The sequence below is a fragment of the Opisthocomus hoazin genome, chromosome 15, assembly GCF_030867145.1.
Source record: "Opisthocomus hoazin isolate bOpiHoa1 chromosome 15, bOpiHoa1.hap1, whole genome shotgun sequence".
NCBI classification, from domain to species: Eukaryota; Metazoa; Chordata; class Aves; order Opisthocomiformes; family Opisthocomidae; genus Opisthocomus; species Opisthocomus hoazin.
This window is the reverse complement of record NC_134428.1, coordinates 18,604,861-18,612,156: the sequence shown is the minus strand read 5'-3', so window position 1 is coordinate 18,612,156 and position 7,296 is coordinate 18,604,861.

The window sequence follows — 7,296 nt, the reverse complement described above, 5'->3', positions numbered from 1 at the left end:
CTTCAGCTTACTTTGATCATTGTCTGTTTATTTTGTTTCACCATAATTCCTCACTTGATCTTCCTAATCACATGTTTTATTTGCCGGGCTATTGTGCAGGACTGCTGTTTCAAGGTTCACTTAACAGTAGCAGGCAGGAAATTAAGTGCTCTCCACAACCTTCAGAATTTCCAGCTCCAAAAGGTCATCTGTAGGAAAAGTCTGTGTGAGGAAGTGCAATAAAGATGTGGAAATTATTATCTAAATCAGCGTCACTGGTTCATAGAGGGCACACAAGAATAGCCATCCCTGTTGGTTTTAAGATAGAGGAGGAAAGACACCCTCTAGCTCATGAGTTTCCTTATTAAGCAAGAACAGTGTTGTGCCAATTAGCAGAAGTACAAAGTGAGCTTGTACTTTTCAAATTACTCATTTTCACCAGTGAGTCCTAAGGCCCTGATTCAGCAAAGCAATAAAGCTGAGATCATTCTCTCCCAGCAAGCCTCACCATCCCAGTCACCATCCCAGTCACAATGCCGGCGTCTTGAGAGCACGGCTTTAACACATGCCTTCATTTGCTATCATGATTACAGAAGATAATCTGATCCCTTTGTTTCTCAAAATAACTTCAAAGGGCTTTTTACTTGGAGAACTTCTTGTGGGGGCACACTACAACCAAACAGCAATGTGTTTAAGAGTCCTCTTCTCAGAGATGTGGCAATGTTGCAGCATTATAACCCTAGTAGAGCCTTTACTGTAATGTTCTAGAGGTTGAAAACCCTCATTTGCCTCTTAAAGCCTATGTTTACAACCCAATAATCAAGCACTTTTTGAGCAATTTGTCATTAAAGTGATTTGTTACTTGACTGTACAGATAATTAAATCGCCTTGATTTAAGAAAAAAATCACATACTCTACAGAGAAATATGGTTAAAAATCCTTTTGCGGTAAGACACTAACGTAGCATTTACAATATTGATGAGCTAGTCTTGTAAAAATGGTAATGCAAGTGTAGAAAACTACCATTCTTTTATGCTATTTCCTTCCCAGACATTATTTATGCCCCTGTTGTCTTAAACTCCAGTTATTTGATTAGTAACTGTGTATATTAGTAATTGTACTTGTAAAGGTACCTTTACCTTTACAGATTGTTAGGCCTGGATCTAGTACAGAGTATAAATAGAGCTTTATCTGTTTGTACTATCTTTTATCAATAGGTTAAGGCAGACTCTTCTTTCTTGTCTCCTCCTCCTCTTTAGTTATGGAAAAATGTTAATTAGTCAGAAGAGGTAGTGAACAACACAGTGGAAAGTTCTTACAAATAAATTCTTTGGAAAAAAATGTGACCTTAACAAAACAGAAGTTGGAAGCATTAGGCACCCTGTAAATAGTTTGGTTTTACAGCTACTAAAAGGGTGGCAGAATAGATTGCAGTACCTGAGCTAAAGCACTGCCATGGCCAAAATTGTTCAGGAATGTAACAAGTGAAAGACCTTCCTTTCAACACACTAAACATCATCTCAGGGGTCAGGGGAACAGGCAGGATAGTGCTACAGTTGCTCCCACATATGGCTGTAGGTGTCTGTAAGCTGCAAGGCCAGTGAGCGGTGAGAACTGCTACAAGCAAAAGCTGTTAAAGCGCTCGGGACCAAAAGGTGTTCTCGCAGTATGGACTATGGTTAACCAACATTAAAGAATGTGAACACATTAATACAGCATAGGCATCTTCTCTGAGTTTCAAATATCACAGTGTAAGTAGGACCCCACGTAGCTATAGTAAATAACAGAAAGCTGTGGTGGCTGAGGTCTCTAAATGGGTAGGTCAAAATCCAAGAGCTAAGTGGTGGGAACTGTGGCACTTGGGATCTTATCAGGTGCCCATAAAAACCTGACCTCTTGCTGTGCAGAGGTTTGCATTGTTTGTAGCCAAGCATGTGAGAAGGAGAGAGGCTATTTGTTCAATGGAGTTAAGAACTAAGATTGTTGTTACTGCTTTGTTTAACAAAAAGTACAGAGAATTGTTTCCTCAGGCTGTGTTAGAGCTGTGGTTTGATCACGCTGATAGTTTGTGCTTTAAAAGCCATTGGTATTAGCAATTACTTGCAGTTGCTAGGACTTTTTGAAAAACTTTTCTTGCCTCACAGAATTTGTTGAGCAAGAAGGCTGTTCTCTGCTGGATCTCTCAACCTGAAAAGCTCTCCTCTCTTTTGAAGTTTTCTAAATAAGATTTCAGAAGCATGAGACAAAAATAGGCAAAAAAGGGCAGTGATTTTTTTGTTTTTCTAAAAAAGTTTAAATTCAAGTCAAGCACCTTTTTATGTACAAAATGAAACTTCTTGATAGCTATGGACCAAGATTTTTTTTAATTGTTTTTTCAGATATTTTTCATATTTGCAAAAGTGAGTTGACATTATAAAATTGTATCTTGACTTTGACAGAAAAACGGTCTACTGCACAAACCTGGCTATTATCTCAATATGATGATAAGGTTTTCTTGTCACGCTGTTCTTTGAGAAACAAGTGTCAGCTCACTTTGACTCATCACCAAGTCAAAATACCAGCTCACTTCAAAAGAAATCTAGACAGCGCTGCAGACACGGACACTGTGAGTTAAACACAGTGACCTCCCCTGATCAGTCAAGCTGTGATTTCACAACAGCAACGACGTGCCCATGTTAGTGGACAACAGATAATTCCTGAGAATCTGACCTGTGTGTGTCTCTTTCTTTAAGATTTCTTGCTACGTAATTTAAGAAATTAATTAATTTACATGAGAAAAAATATTAAACACAAATTTTGAGCTTTGGTGTTTTAAACACTTTGTTAAAATACCAAACCAAAACAAAACAAAAAACCCACCCAAACCCACTTTTCTTCCAGATTCCAATTAAGAGCTCAGATAAATCTCTTGAACAGAATTTTCCTGGGTCAGCGTTTCTCTCAAGCAGATTCCCCCATTTATAACTCCTCGCCCTTACTGACCCTTTGCAGAGGATGGTGCAGCTGTACTATGGCGCTGCTTCACCTGGAAGCCATCTCACACCTTAACTCCAAATGACCGCCCTGCCGCCTGACGTCCAGCCCTCCACCAGCACGCACAGCAGCACGCCTGCCTATTGATGTGGTCAGCGTCTCACTGATACGAAGTGTAACTCCACTGACCCGTGACTGCATTTCACAGATCTCCCTCTCTCACCAGCGCTGCCTGGTTCCACTTCCAAGAAATTAGATCAAATAAAAGTTCAATTGTTTTGCAATGAATTGCAGTGAGGCAGCACTGCCAGTTTAATTAGCTCTTAACTCTAAACTTGAAGCCTCTAATAAAGGTGTTCAGGAGCAGATGGTTAGTGGAAATAAAACAAATGATAGCAGAGTTGTTTCTAACAGGGCTGAGGTGGCATTCTTCAAAGGGAATGGTGTATGGAAAACATCACTGCAACTCACCAAGCCTGTAACTGCCATGTGATCGAGAGCACGGAGAGTGGGAAAATCAGCTGGAAAAGGTTAAACATGTTGAGTTGGGCTTCATACAAATTACTTTAGGGAGGAACTTCCTACCATACAAAAGATCAGCTTAGGCTGGACCACAACATAAGTCTTCTTTTTCAATGTTTTTAGTGGATTTTGACAACAGACACCCTGTGCTGGTCTGTTAAACCATATCAGATATAATCTTTAAGGATTTTAAAGGAAAAATTCCTAGAGCCATGTCCTGGATAATAACAAATCTCTCAGGGGGGCCTGAATCTGCAGAAGAGGAATCGACTAAAACCACCTAATTAGCAGTTGCTTACTTATTGACTACAGCCCATGGGCTGTTTCAGCCCCTGCTGTAGCCTGGTAAGGTGGGAATGAAGGAAGGAATTTAATTTCTCTGACAACCCCATCGCTGTCACAGTTTTTTCATAGCTGATACAAGTCTGAACTATTGGCAGTGTGATGGTGAGAGCGCCCAAGCACTGGCACGGGTTGCTCAGGAAGGCTGTGGACTCTCCATCCTTGGAGATATTCAAAAGCTGTCTGGACACAGTCCGAGGCAACTGGCTTTAGGTGGGTCTGCTTGGGCAGGGAGGATGGACCAGAGGTTGGACCTCCAGAGGTCCCTTCCAACATCAACCGTTCTGTGATTCTGTGGGCTGGACCAGCATTCGGCAGAGAACAGGCTCAGAAATCCCTGCTCACTCCTGTAGTAATGAGCTGCTCTGTTCAGGCCCCATTTCCTGAAGTGGATCTGCTTTTGGCTGTAAAGTCTTGCACATAAGTGACCTATTCTAACATCATGCTGGCAGGTGGATGGTTTGGGGAAGTATGAGCAAATGTTGCTTCAAAGGAACAGAGAAGTGTTATTCTACTGATATTCTGATAATAATTTTTGGGCTGTAGCTTATGGTATATAGATCATTTACAGCATTTTTTGTTCAAGATTATAACTGGTTTTATTGGGCTTTTCAGTCTTGGGCAATACTAAGACTTGGGCTCTCACTGGAGGGACAGTAAATGCGTAAATCAGATGTTTACCATGATGAATCAACCATTATGACTTATAAAAACTTTGTTTTCTGAAAGTATTTGCTCTCTTTGCTTGAAACATATTGTTCTTGCCAACACATTTGCTAAGAAGTTTGCAAAAAAAAAAGACAAAAGAGATACAAAGGAGAAAACGCATATGTTTTAAAATGGGAAACTCATTCTTCTAAAAACATGTGTATGTTTGTCTAAGACTCCAAATATGAGCAATTTTTTCATTTTACTGAGCCAGACTTGCAACCCAACTAGACTTGACATGAATTAGTAAGAAAGACCCTCAAAATTTTCTGCTACAGGAGAAAAAACATGTTGCTGTATCCAAAACATCCAGAGGGGAATTATGCAAAAAGATTAGTCATCACCAGAGCAAAGTCTTAATTTCAAGTTCCCAGCACTGATTTCTGTCTGGGCCACAGCTGTAACTTCTCCCCTGTGCATTGTCCTTGTGCAACAGGAAAAGCCTTTTGCCTCCCCTGCAACTGCTGTTGGCTGAGACTTGAGTCTGATTTGACCCAGGATGAATACGTGTGTATCTGTTAACTGCTCAGAGCTGATCTGAGGGTGGTCCCGTAATACCAGCTCAGGCTGGTGACCAGGAAGAAATCCACAACATCTCTTGTTGGATGGGAGTAAATTAAATACAGCCTGAATTCCTCCATAAACAGAGATGATTCAGGATTGCTCTCTTTCACAAACCTGCTATAAACTTTCAAATATTGACTGACAGCGCCCATTTCTGGAACACACAATAAAATGTGTATAAAAAGTGTAATTAAAAAAAAAATGCTTTTACCTTCATGGCTGCAGAGAAGAATCTGAAAATGTGACATTGGGATATGTGGATGGCTGACAAACAGAGAAATAATGATTTAAAAAATGAAATTAAAGGATCCACAGGCTGTGTTAGTCTTAAAAATTTCCTGACTTTAAAAGAAATTTGGAGACTGTCAGATTCTTGAAGCAGAGGTTACTGACTCTGCTAGTTTGCTTTTCTGGCTGTTGGTGTCATCAACAAGCTCATAAAACTGTACATGCTTTTAGAAAAATAAGCTAAACATAATTTAGTACGTTCCAGAGCTTCTATTCATTATTTCTGAGCTCAAAAACAAGCTATAAAGGAGTTAATGCAATTGCTACAAAGGCAAGTCCGTTGTCTGTGCTTTGTGCTGCTGGAACCACTCCACCGTTCCTCGCTGTGACCCAGCTAACTCACGCTCTAGGTGGAAAAAGAGAATTTCACATCTTTATCGCTCCCACCTCAGTTTAACTGTTGGTGCACAGTCCTTAAGCTACTTGGGGAATCCCCTTCTGCCTCGTGATCCTGGTGGATGACACATTTTGGGCTTTGTGCTTGCCTTTCCCCCTGCTCTGCCCAACCCAGGGAGCAGCCTGGGATCTGCGGGCACGGTGTGGGGGTACCTGCAGGCACAAAGGGGCAGATGGGGAAGATGGCCCTCCGCCACACGCAAGGATGGGCAAAGCAAAACACAATCGGGGAATGGTGAGGGGGTGTTCAAAAGTGTGGGGCACCTAAGGGCTGGAAAAGAGAATTCATTAAGGAGGTGGGGAAGAAAAAGAAAATAATTTGGCTCTTCTAATCCCCCCTCCCCCCAGCAGTCTGGAAGGGGTTCCCTGGGGCCAGGGATGCATTGCTTCCTTGGGAAAGGACTGTGGTCTATGGAGCAAAGAGCTTGTCCCTGCATGTGGGCGGGGTAGGAGGCTGGGGCACCCTGGGGCAAGAATGGGAGCTGGGAGGAAAGGGAAAGTGAAATACAGAAAAACAAGACTGAGAAAGGAAGCTCAGAAAGGGAGAAACGATGGCAGCACTGTCAGGAGCTGGTGACCCAAGGATGTCCATCTTCCCCATGCAAGTTAGGGGGATCTGGTAGGACACAAATTGGTTAAAAGCAATGTCTTTGCACTCTGTCCTGCATGCTGTAACGGGTAGATGAGAGACGTGCAACTCGAGCTTGCGTTTGGGGTTGTCAGATCAAGGAGCTTTCACGTCACATTCATTACCACCTAAGCGAGTTGCTGAGAAGCCAAGGAGCAGAAAGCAATGCCACTCATGCTGCCATTGCTTGTGTTTTCAGCTCCATGAGCTCCAGAGGAGAGAAGCAATGAGAGAGGAGGATGGGGGAACCAGGCTGCCTGGACACCTCATCATAGCTGTGATTTACCCTCTTCTAAGGCAACTGATGGAAGAGGTTATGGCTGAGTTGCTCTGCATGGGTAGAATTTGGATATGGAGAATTCACTGGCTTGGGCTTGTGTGTTTTATTGATTAGAAAAAAAAATCTTTGATTTTCTGCTGTGCTGTACAAGCATTTCTGAAAATGGGCATGATAACAGACTGCAGAGTGAGTGAGAGACTTTCTGCACATACTCCATATGGGACTGGGGTGCCACATGCCTTTCTCTCCTGCATTGTTGCAAGGGGCTATTTTGCCTGCTTTTTGGGGAACAGCAGGGGACCTCTTCTCCCCAATTATGTAAATAATTAGATCTGTTTCAGTATTTTCAAGAGATTGCTAAACACTCTGATTCCAAGAAAGCCAGCAGAGCCAGCTCGCTTGGGGTGATGCCATGAACAGGGTATAACCATAGGAGTGGAAGAGAGAAGCCTGACTTTGATCTACATTAAGGACTTTCTGAGCCTCCTCAGGGTGAGTTAATCAGGCTCTTAAATGTGCTCAGGTGGCCTCTGACATGCTCAAAGCTCAGCCCCAGCTGCCCAAGCTCCTCTGTTTGCAAAAGCATCTGGTTTCTGAAACTGCCCTTTAGCAAGTC